The following is a 12,404-nucleotide window of genomic DNA, read 5'->3' on the forward strand; positions in this document are numbered from 1 at the left end:
GTGTTCCAGATGCTTCCCTAGTTTTTCTTCTATTAGTTTGAGTGTGTCCGGTTTGATGTGGAGGTCCTTGATCCACTTGGAATAAAGCATTGTACAGGGTGATAAGCATGGATCGATCTGCATTCTTCTACATGTTGCCCTCCAGTTGAACCAGCACCATTTGCTGAAAATGCTATCTTTTTTCCATTGGATGGTTTTGGCTCCTTTGTCAAAAATCAAGTGAACATAGGTGTGTGGGTTCATTTCTGGGTCTTCAATTCAATTCCATTGGTCTATCTGTCTATCTCTGTACCAATACCATGCAGTTTTTATCACTATTGCTCTGGAATACTGCTTGAGTTCAGGGATAGTGATTCCCCCTGAAGTCCTTTTATTGTTGAGGATAGCTTTAGCTATCCTGGGTTTTTTGTTATTCCAGATGAATTTGCAAATTGTTCTGTCTAACTCTTTGAAGAATTGGATTGGTATTTTGATGGGGATTGCATTGAATCTGTAGATTGCTATTGGTAAAATGGCCATTTTTACTATATTAATCCTGCCAATCCAAGAGCATGGGAGATCTTTCCATCTTTCTGAGGTCTTCTTCAATTTCTTTCCTCAGTGTCTTGAAGTTCTTATTGTACAGATCTTTTACTTGCTTGGTTAAAGTTACACCGAGGTACTTTATATTATTTGGGTCTATTATGAAGGGTGTCGTTTCCCTAATTTCTTTCTCGGCTTGTTTCTCTTTTGTATAGAGGAAGGCAACTGATTTATTTGAGTTAATTTTATACCCAGCCACTTTGCTGAAGTTGTTTATCAGCTTTAGTAGTTCTCTGGTGGAACTTTTGGGATCACTTAAATATACTATCATGTCATCTGCAAATAGTGATATTTTACCTCTTCTTTTCCGATCTGTATCCCCTTGATCTCCACTTGTTGTCTGATTGCTCTGGCTAGAACTTCAAGAACTATATTGAATAAGTAGGGTGAGAGTGGGCAGCCTTGTCTAGTCCCTGATTTTAGTGGGATTGCTTCAAGTTTCTCTCCATTTAGTTTAATGTTAGCAACTGGTTTGCTGTATATGGCTTTTACTATGTTTAGGTATGGGCCTTGAATTCCTATTCTTTCCAGGACTTTTATCATGAAGGGGTGTTGAATTTTGTCAAATGCTTTCTCAGCATCTAATGAAATGATCATGTGGTTCTGTTCTTTCAGTTTGTTTATATAATGGATCACGTTGATGGTTATTCGTATATTAAACCATCCCTGCATGCCTGGGATGAAGCCTACTTGATCATGGTGGATGATTGTTTTGATGTGCTCTTGAATTCGGTTTGCCAGAATTTTATTGAGTATTTTTGCGTCGATATTCATAAGGGAAATTGGTCTGAAGTTCTCTTTCTTTGTTGTGTCTTTGTGTGGTTTAGGTATAAGAGTAATTGTGGCTTCGTAGAAGGTATTCGGTAGTGATCTATCTGTTTCAATTTTGTGGAATAATTTGGATAATATTGGTATGAGGTCTTCTATGAAGGTTTGATAGAATTCTGCACTAAACCCGTCTGGACCTGGGCTCTTTTTGGTTGGGAGACCTTTAATGACTGCTTCTATTTCCTTAGGAGTTATGGGGTTGTTTAACTGGTTTATCTGTTCTTGATTTAACTTCGATACCTGGTATCTGTCTAGGAAATTGTCCATTTCCTGAAGATTTTCAAGTTTTTTTGATATAGGTTTTGATAGTAAGATCTGATGATTTTTTGAATTTCCACTGAATCTGTAGTTATGTCTCCCTTTTCATTTCTGATTTTGTTAATTTGGACGCACTCTCTGTGTCCTTTCGTTAGTCTGGCTAAGGGTTTATCTATCTTGTTGATTTTCTCAAAGAACCAACTTTTGGTTCTGTTGATTCTTTCTATGGTCCTTTTAGTTTCTACTTGTTTGATTTCAGCTCTGAGTTTGATTATTTCCTGCCTTCTACTCCTCCTGGGTATATTTGCTTCTTTTTGTTCTAGAGCTTTTAGGTGTGCTGTCAAGCTGCTGACATATGCTCTTTCCTGTTTCTTTCTGCAGGAACTCAGCGCTATGAGTTTTCCTCTTAGCACAGCTTTCATTGTGTCCCATAAGTTTGGGTATGTTGTACCTTCATTTTCATTAAATTCTAAAAAGTTTTTAATTTCTTTCTTTATTTCTTCCTTGACCAGGTTATCATTGGGTGGAGCATTGTTCAATTTCCACGTATATGTGGGCATTCTTCCCTTATTGTTATTGAAGACCAGTTTTAGGCCGTGGTGGTCCAATAGCACGCATGGGATTATTTCTATTTTTCTGTACCTGTTGAGGCCCGTTTTTTGACCAATTATATGGTCAATTTTGGAGAAAGTACCATGAGGAGCTGAGAAGAAGGTATATCCTTTTGCTTTAGGATAGAATGTTCTATAAATATCCGTTAAGTCCATTTGGCTCATGACTTCTCTTAGTCTGTCGACATCACTGTTTAATTTCTATTTCCATGATCTGTCCATTGATGAGAGTGGTGTGTTGAAATCTCCCACTATTATTGTGTGAGGTGCAATGTGTGTTTTGAGCTTTAGTAAGGTTTCTTTTACGTATGTAGGTGCCCTTGTATTTGGGGCATAGATATTTAGGATTGAGAGTTCATCTTGGTGGATTTTTCCTTTGATGAATATGAGGTGTCCTTCCTTATCTTTTTTGATGACTTTTAGTTGAAAATTGATTTTATTTGATATTAGAATGGCTACTCCAGCTTGCTTCTTCTGACCATTTGCTTGGAAAGTTGTTTTCCAGCCTTTCATTCTGAGGTAGTGTCTGTCTTTTTTTCTGAGGTGTGTTTCCTGTAGGCAGCAGAATGCAGGGTCCTCGTTGCGTATCCAGTTTGTTAATCTATGTCTTTTTATTGGGGAGTTGAGGCCATTGATGTTGAGAGATAGTAATGAATAGTGATTATTGCTTCCCATTATATTCATATTTGGATGTGAGGTTATGTTTATGTGCTTTCATTCTCTTTGTTTTGTTGCCAAGACTATTAGTTTCTTGCTTCTTGTAGGGTATAGCTTGCCTCCTTATGTTGGGCTTTACCATTTATTATCCTTTGTAGTGCTGGATTTGTAGAAAGATATTGTGTAAATTTGGTTTTGTCATGGAATATCTTGGTTTCTCCATCTAGGTTAATTGAGAGTTTTCCAGGATACAGTAACCTGGGCTGGTATTTGTGTTCTCTTAGGGTCTGTATGACATCAGTCCAGGATCTTCTGGCCTTCATAGTTTCTGGCGAGAAATCTGGTGTGATTCTGATAGGTCTGCCTTTATATGTTACTTGACATTTTTCCCTTACTGCTTTTAATATTCTTTCTTTATTTTGTGCGTTTGGTGTTTTGACAATTATGTGACGGTAGGTGTTCCTTTTCTGGTCCAAACTATTTGGAGTTCTGTAGGCTTCTTGTATGTCTATAGGTATCTCTTTTTTTTACGTTAGGGAAGTTTTTTTCTATGATTTTGTTGAAGATATTTTCTGGTCCTTTGAGCTGGGAGTCTTCACTCTCTTCTATACCTATTATCCTTAGGTTTGATCTTTTCATTGAGTCCTGGATTTCCTGTATGTTTTGGACCAGTAGCTTTTTCCGCTTTACATTATCTTTGACAGTTGAGTCAATGATTTCTATGGAATCTTCTGCTCCTGAGATTCTCTTTTCCATCTCTTGTATTCTGTTGGTGAAGCTTGTATCTACAGCTCCTTGTCTCTTCTTTTGGTTTTCTATATCCAGGGTTGTTTCCATGTGTTCTTTCTTGATTGCTTCTATTTCCATTTTTAATTCCTTCAACTGTTTGATTGTGTTTTCCTGGAATTCTTTCAGGGATTTTTGCGATTCCTCTCTGTAGGCTTCTACTTGTTTATTAATGTTTTCCTGTGTTTCCCTAAGGGAGTTCTTCACGTCTTTCTTGAAGTCCTCCAGCATCATGATCAAATATGATTTTGAAACTAGATCTTGCTTTTCTGGTGTGTTTGGATATTCCATGTTTGTTTTGGTGGGAGAATTGGGCTCTAATGATGCCATGTAGTCTTGGTTTCTGTTGCTTGGGTTCCTGCGCTTGCCTCTCGCCATCAGATTATCTCTAGTGTTACTTTGTTCGGCTATTTTTGACAGTGGCTAGACTGTCCTATAAGCCTGTGTGTCAGGAGTGCTGTAGACCTGTTTTCCTCTCTTTCAGTCAGTTATGGGGACAGACTGTTCTGCTTTTGGGCGTGTAGTTTTTCCTTTCTACAGGTCTTCAGCTGTTCCTGTGAGTTCACCAGGCAGCTTTCTTGCAGCAGAAAAGTTGGTCTTACCTGTGGTCCCGAGGCTCAAGTTCGCTCGTGGGGTGCTGCCCATGGGCTCTCTGCAGCGGCAGCAACCAGGAAAACCTGTGCCGCCGTTTCCGGGTGCTTCAGTGCACCAGGGTTCCAGATGGTCTTTGGCTTTTTCCTCTGGCGTCTGAGATGTGTGTGCAGAGAGCAGTCTCTTCTGGTTTTCCAGGCTTGTCTGCCTCTCTGAAGGTTTAGCTCTCCCTCCCACGGGATTTGGGTTCAGAGAACTGTTTATCCAGTCTGTTTCCTTCAGGTTCTGGCGGTGTCTCAGGCAGGGGTCCTGCCGCTCCTGCGCCCTCCCCCACGGGAGCCCAGAGGCCTTATACAGTTTCCTCTTGGGCCAGGGATGTGGGCAGTGGTGGGCAGTGTTGGTGGTCTCTTCCGCTCTGCAGCCTCAGGAGTGCCCACCTGACCAGGTGGTTGGGTCTCTCTCTCACGGGGTCCTGGCGCAGAGAGCTGTTGCAGGCTGGGATCCGTGGGTGTGGGACTTCCGGTCTCCAAGACTTTTAACATGAAGTGGTATTGCATTTTTCAAAGACTTCTCCAGCATCTGATAAGATGATAATGATTTTTGTCTTTCCTTTTGTTTATATAGTGTATTACATCGATGGATTTTCATGTTTTCAACCATCCTTGTATCCTTGGGATGAAGCCTACTTCATTATGATGAATGATATTTTGATGTGTTCTTGGATTTGGTATGCAAGGATTTTATTGAGAATTTTTTTGTAAAGGTTCATAAGTGAAATTGGTCTGAAGTTTTCTTTCATTGCTGAGTCTTTGTAAGGTATGAGGGTTTCAGTTTCCTTGTGGAATGAATTAGGTCATGTTTCTCCTGTTTCTATCTTGTTGAATAGTTTGTGCAGTATTGCTATTGAAGCCTACTTGATCATGTTAGATGATGTTTTTGATATGTTCTTGGGCAGACAGGGGTGTCTTATCTGTGCATGTCAACTGGATTCCTGGTGGGCAGACAAAGCTTTGGATCAGGACTCTTCGTGAGCTGCTCCAGACATCTGCTGCTATAGGCACAGACTAAATGTCCTTAATAACCACTTTCTAATGAACCATTCATTTTACATGTATGTTATACTAAATTTTGCACACTGGAGTGCTAAACAAAATCTAATTTTTTTAAATATTGAAATGATCTTTCGATTCTTAAATACAAAATAATGTCTACTTAGAAGAAGTATATTTGAAAAGGCCTAATATTCTTAAAAAAAAACTCATCAGAAATTTGCAGATAAAACTATTAAGAAACATGCATCTGTTTAAAAAGTTAATTGTTAAAAATATGAAAAATATTGAAATATAATGTTTATATTTAATAAAACTATTAATTTTGCAAGGACCATTCAAAACTGTCATAGGATTTCAGGGTTGGGGGAATGGCTCAGCAGTTAAGAATTTCTTGGAGGGTAATTGAGATAAGTCCATGAGCTGCAAACTATGCATTTATTTTATAAAAATTAATGATGCGTAATCAAAGATTTTTAAGTTCCACTGAAGAAGAAACAAATCTTCTTAGCCATTACTTTAAACTCTTAACATAGATGGTTTAACTAGAAAATAATATAAATCAAGAAAATCTGAAAGTTAGGCAAAATGCTTTACTATCTTTTGATAATTAAATTTTATATTCAGTAGACACTGAAAATTTAACGTGAATAATAACCAATATAAATTACACAGCAACTCTTCAGTGTTTTGCTTTGTTCCTAGGATGAGTAAAGAGGAAATTACAAGACATTGAAAAGAACATCAGAGTAGTATAATATTATATGTAAAATGGCAAGTCAATATTTTCATTTAGCTTTTATCTTTCCCAGAGTAATGTGTGCAATCCACATGTTACTGTGAATTTAATATATATTTAAAATCAAGACTTCATGTGAAGAATGAAACTAGTCTCTTGTCAGTCTGAACTTCCTGTTACAAAGCTTACTGTTTTAACAAGATCAAGGTACATGGAATTTTTCTGGAACCTTAAAGATACATGAAAATATAGAGGAAAATCAGGATGGAAGTTAGATGACCTATTGTGCTATTGTGTTTATTTATGGGATATTCAAGACTGAACATCTGAGTTTGGAGTGCTTTTTGCATTTTACCAGTTAAACAGCACAGAAATATTCCTCAACGCATTGCCTATATGGAGCAAAGATTTTTTTTAAACTAGATATTGTCCTCAATATGGTAGAACAGACTGGTTCAAAGCAGAGTTTTCATCAAATGTTTTCTCAGAAAAATCTGTTTCAGTTGCTAAAGAAACTGCCACCTCTCACCATCTGTGTCTGTGTGTTCCTTGCCAAGCTTTTCTGTTGTTTTTCTGTAGACACTACCTTTGTCTCTTGTGGTGTCCAAACATGGCAAGCTCTTCTATCAGTTCTATTCTTTATCTAAACATGTTTTACCTTTCTACCGAACATTACTATGATCCATATTTACAGACATATACAATTATCCTCAAACATTTTCATACCTAATGCATTATGTCACGGTAGAAATTTATACAAAGAGAAGAACACATGTGCCTTAAAGTTTCTCAGTATGAAAATGGCACCAATGATATACAGAAATAATATAGATTATCAAATAAAATGGACGTTATACAAAAAGCATTAAGAAGCTTTGACATCCTTCCAGAAGCAGCTTATAATGGAATGAGATGCATCATGTAGTTATAAAAAAATATATGGATATTATGGATAACAAATCTTCCAAATTGAAGAAAGGTACACATTCTTCAAAAACATATTAATTCCGAACCAAAACTGTTTGAAGCAACATATTTAAATCTCAAAAACATACAAAAAACAGGGAAAAGCAATTTCCCCCTGGAAAGTAGATAAATATCTCTGCAAAAGAAAAATATATTTATGATTTAAAAGATATATATATATATACACACATATATATATATCAATTGTATGTGCATGTGTGTAAGAATCGGTGAGAATGAAGAAAAATAATTTTATCTTTATAAACAAGTTCAGATAAAAAAATAAATGAATATATGTTTGGCAGATTTTCAAATCTACAAGTAATTTTTCCTATTTATAATCTATAAAGTATAACTGATACATATGAACGTACTATCCAAATTACAGTCAGTGACACTCCCTTCAGTACATATTTTATTCTCCCTGGAGAATCATGATCTATTATCTATGAGACCCACAGTTCATTATTCAATTTAAATTTATTAACACACTTTTCATACTCCATTTTGTATTTCTGCAGAATTGTGTCTTGCAATTATTTTTATATTGGAAATAGTGGCTAAAAAACAGTATGACCTAAGAACTATGCTCAATAAGGGTGATACCATTACCCAACAGCTGAACTATTTAAAGATTTTGGCACAAGAAAATGCATTGTCTTCAGTTTTAAACCATTCTGAATCCAGTAAATTCTATCAGGCAGTTACAAATCACCTGGCTTCATGGGTGTCCTTTGATGATGTCTGCGTGGAGGTCTGGACTCTGAATTGATGTGGTCAAGAGACAGACACATTCGCGGGGAGGAGGGATGGTAGACAGTTTAAAAGAGCAATGATAGAGCTTATTTGGGATAATGGTCTCCCTTCTCTTTTAGATGTGAGTGAAGTTGTATAATACTCAATGAAAATATAAAAATATTGAAGATTAATGCAGGGACAAAGAGTGGAGCAGAGACTGAAGGAAAGGCCATCCAGAAACTGCCTCATCTAAGGATTCATCCCACCTACAGTCACCAAACCCAAACACTACTGCTAATGCCAGGAAGTGCTTACTGACAGAAGCCTGATGTAGCTGTCCCCTGAGAGGCTCTACCAGAGCATCACCAATATATATGCCGATGCTTGAGGTCAACTATCAGACTGAGCAGGAGGACCCCATTGGAGGAGTTAGGGCAAAGACTGAAGAAGTTGAAGAGTTTTGTAACCCCATAGGAAGAGCTATAATATCAACTAACCAGAACACTCAAGAGCTCCCAGAGACTAAACTCCAAATGAATATGTAGCAAAGGATTACTTTGTTTGGCATCAATGGGAAGAGAGTCCCTTAGTCCTGGGGAGGTTTGATGACCTAGGGTACTGAGGCAGGAGTCGGTGGGTAGGTAGGGAAGCACTTAGAGTCAGGGGTTGGGGGAGGAGATAGGGTGTTTGTGGAGGGGAAACTGGGAAGGGGGATAACGTTTGAAATGTAAATAAATAAGATAATCAATAAAATAAATATGAAAGATACATGGAATATCTATTAATTTTGTGTGTTGTTTCTGTATCCTGCTATTTTGCTGGAAGTATGAGCCTTTGGTGGCCTTTAAATATAACATTATATTACCCATAGTTATGGATAATTTAGGGTTTTTCCTTGTAGAAGGAAACATGGTCCATGTGCTCTTAGATCAACATTGTAGAAAACAGAATTTTTAAACGTCTTCCTTTTTTATATTCAATGAAAGGAAGTGACGCATCTTTACTTGGAAGGCTTGAGTGGATGCTCTTTGATAATCTGGGTATCTTTGCTGTTCTCTGAAACCAAATGTCACCTGAGTCCTCCAGAACCCTAAGCATTGTGTCTCACTTAATAGAACCCATTCTCATGAAATGGGCCACATATATTTTGCATAAGAATTTGGTACATCCCTGTTACAAACCCTTTCTTCCTAGACCCTTTTCCTGAACAATGTTTCTACATCAAATGAATTCATTCTTGTGGGAAAGTTTGTGGGTGCTTCGTTAAGGAGATGCCAAGAGGATTTTTGATGTAGCTATGCCTAAAGATTTGCTGTGTTAAAATGCCATGTGGAAACTTTGAAAGAAAAGAGAAGGAAAAGTAAATGCAATAAAAAATATTATATCCTTAGAAAAATTAAAGTGACTGACCTGAACAAAAGGAGTCAAATAAGGGGTTGGGGATTTAGCTCAGTGGTAGAGCGCTTGCCTAGCAAGCGCAAGGCCCTGGGTTCGGTCCCCAGCTCTGGAAAAAAAAAAAGAGTCAAATAAGAACAAATAATTTACAGAAAAACCCAGAGAAGAACATGGACATTAAGACAAATGGAACTCTCAAATATATGTTTGTATGTGAACTACACTTTTTTCTGTATGTTTCACTTCATTTTCCTCTACTCCTTTCCTATGAATCTATTCATAGATTATATAACAAGCTATCAAATCATATCTTAAATGAATCATATATTTACACTAAACAAAATGAAAATATAATGGAATTTTTACAAATGAAAAAATTTTATGCTTAACAAATATTCTTTCACAGTAAAGAAAACACATTATAATATTCACAATACTGGTTTATTCCTAAAAATACTACTCCAAGTAAAAGACAGTTACATATTTCTTTCATACAATTTTCTGAAGGGAAATGATATGTTTTAAAGGAGAAAGGTCTGCACAGGGTCATATATTTTCAAACTTACACTTTACTTATTAGCATTGTTTGGAAAAAAACAAGAAATGTTTTAGCTCTTTGAAGTATTACATTATTGAGGACAAGGTGATCCAAGAAGAGCAATCTTCATATTTATTAAACTCTCAATTAAAACAAGCCAATGGTGTGCAACTGCTGTTCAAGTGAAACTGGTTTAAAGTCATGCATAGGGCAATGACATAGCATCTGATACTTGGCACCTATTGATAGGGATAGAGTACCAGCAGAGATGAGTTGAGATGCCATTGGTGAGAATAAAGACTTAGTTGCATTGGAAGATCTAGAATGTTGAAGATTCTAAGATTACAGGATATTGTCAATGATCATAGCAAGTGTGTAGTAGAGAAAGATTAAATCCAAAACAACCTATATATACTGGGAATGTCAGAGCTAGATAGATGGTTATTCCCAAGGCCTTTGGAGTTCAGGGAATCAGGAGGAATATCCAGATATGAAGTATCTAGACCGAACATTTAGATTAACACAGTTGTGCTTATTTGCCTCAAATGTCATAGTTTTTTTATAACAATTCTCACATTTGAGAGAATTACAGTATCCCATATTTAAGAAAATCTAGAATTTTTGAGGTACTATAATTTCTTTGAGATTATAGTACTTTTAAAGTCTGTACTGTGATTTTACTATATATTAATATGAATATTATATTTTGATTATTCTTTGAGACAAAAATATGCCCTTTTTTGGAGAGAGGTGCTTGTGTGTCAAGTTGACAAGGAGTTGAGTGTCCCAGGTACATATAACTGTCAAATTTATGCAGTCGGAGTTACTTGAGAACCTATAGAAATTGAAATAGTTCCCAAATCATGTAGGCACATGGTTGGGGGATTATCTTGAGTGTTGATTGGATAGGATATCCTGTATAATGTGGACAACATCATATGAAGCTTGGCAGACATGAACCTGTAACCAAGCATGTGACAAGTCTTCTATGCTTTCTGATTTAAATGTTTATTTAATATGTTTCCTGATTTCCCTTAAAGGTGGACTATGATAGAAACACATAGAGGACAGGGAAGTAGAACCCTAAGGTTTTGAAATTTTACCCCAGGTATAATACAGCCTCTTGTATATGGAAGGAGTTGAACAATTTAGTTTTGAATGCTAGACGAATGTCATGCATGTAATGACCTGAAGTCCCCATCATAAAAGGTTTTATTCCTTGTCAAACTGAAAACTAAAATAAATGAATGTTTCCCTGAAGTGCATGTTTACTAGTTAATCTAACATACCACCAAAATGTTAAAAGTTACAGTTATGATATAGTACAAAAACATTTTTATCATGAAATGTGACTATGTTTACAGGACATATAAGTAGACATTTAAAGGATGAAAACTGTCTCTATTGTGATGAGCATATGATTATTAAATTTTCAATCCATTAATTTCACTTGAGTACAAGTCAATTTACCAACAAAAAGTACAAACAAAGTTAATAAAAGTACCATTCTTAAAATAAAACAATCAACATAGCAAAGTAGAGTGGCAGGTTACAATAACTTGACACCATCTCAGCTCAATGGAAAAAATTCTTCACTTGAATATTTATATACTACGAAATATGAGTTTCAAGTATAACAATATAAATGAGAAATGTATTGACAATCAAGATGGCAATTAAGATGCTTAAAGTAGAATCCAGTGATATCAGAAAGAACAAACTACAACATTAGGAATAATCCTAATGAAGAAAGCTAAACACAAATACTGACTTTGGGATAAACACAATGATGACTTCTGAGTTTTAGCTATGTGAGGTTATAGATATGTTAATTGGTTTGATTGTGGTAATCATCTCAAAATGTATATGTATATCAAAACATCATCTTATAATCTTTAAATATATATAATTTTATGTGTTAATTACACCTCAATAAAGCAGGAAAAATGTCTTCTGAGGTTTAAAATGTATGTAGATTATGCATACAACATTTGATGCAAAATGTAATGGATGTAAATTGGCTCACAGAGCTATGAGTTGGTTGTATTGTATCTAGTTCAGCAGATTTAAGGAAAAAAGTACCTACTAAAATTTAATCTAATACATTAATCTAATCTAACATATACACATATATATGGTAACATATTTAATACATCAAATTTCTCTATGTATATTTTTTCATATATAGTATATACAAAATATCATAAAACACAAAATACACGCTTAATTGGATAACACTAAAAATGACCCTGTGGACTAATCCATACAGGCAAGAAAAGAAAAATAAAAAAATTGACAAACAAATATATACAAACACAAAACACTTCAGGAAAATCCAAATACTGTAATGGAAGATGAAACATGCTGTGATCAGAAAACACTATCCAAAATAATCTCATCAATATGTAAAATTTAAAAGAAATATTAAAAAAGTGAAAAATTTAATTTTACCATCCTATAAGTTTATATTTATATTTGGCTTTCAAAAAAATATGACTTGTTAAATAAAGAGGTAGGTGACCAAATCGATAACAAGGATGATTAATCGTTTGAAATTAAGAATAACATTGGTTACCAAACCAGGAGATTAAATTTTAAAAACGCTACATATTCTATATAATTTGAAAATTATTCAAAGATACAAAAATTAATATAACAATTAAACA

This window comes from Rattus norvegicus, chromosome 11, assembly GCF_021556685.1.
Source record: "Rattus norvegicus strain SHRSP/BbbUtx chromosome 11, alternate assembly SHRSP_T2T, whole genome shotgun sequence".
NCBI classification, from domain to species: domain Eukaryota; kingdom Metazoa; phylum Chordata; class Mammalia; order Rodentia; family Muridae; genus Rattus; species Rattus norvegicus.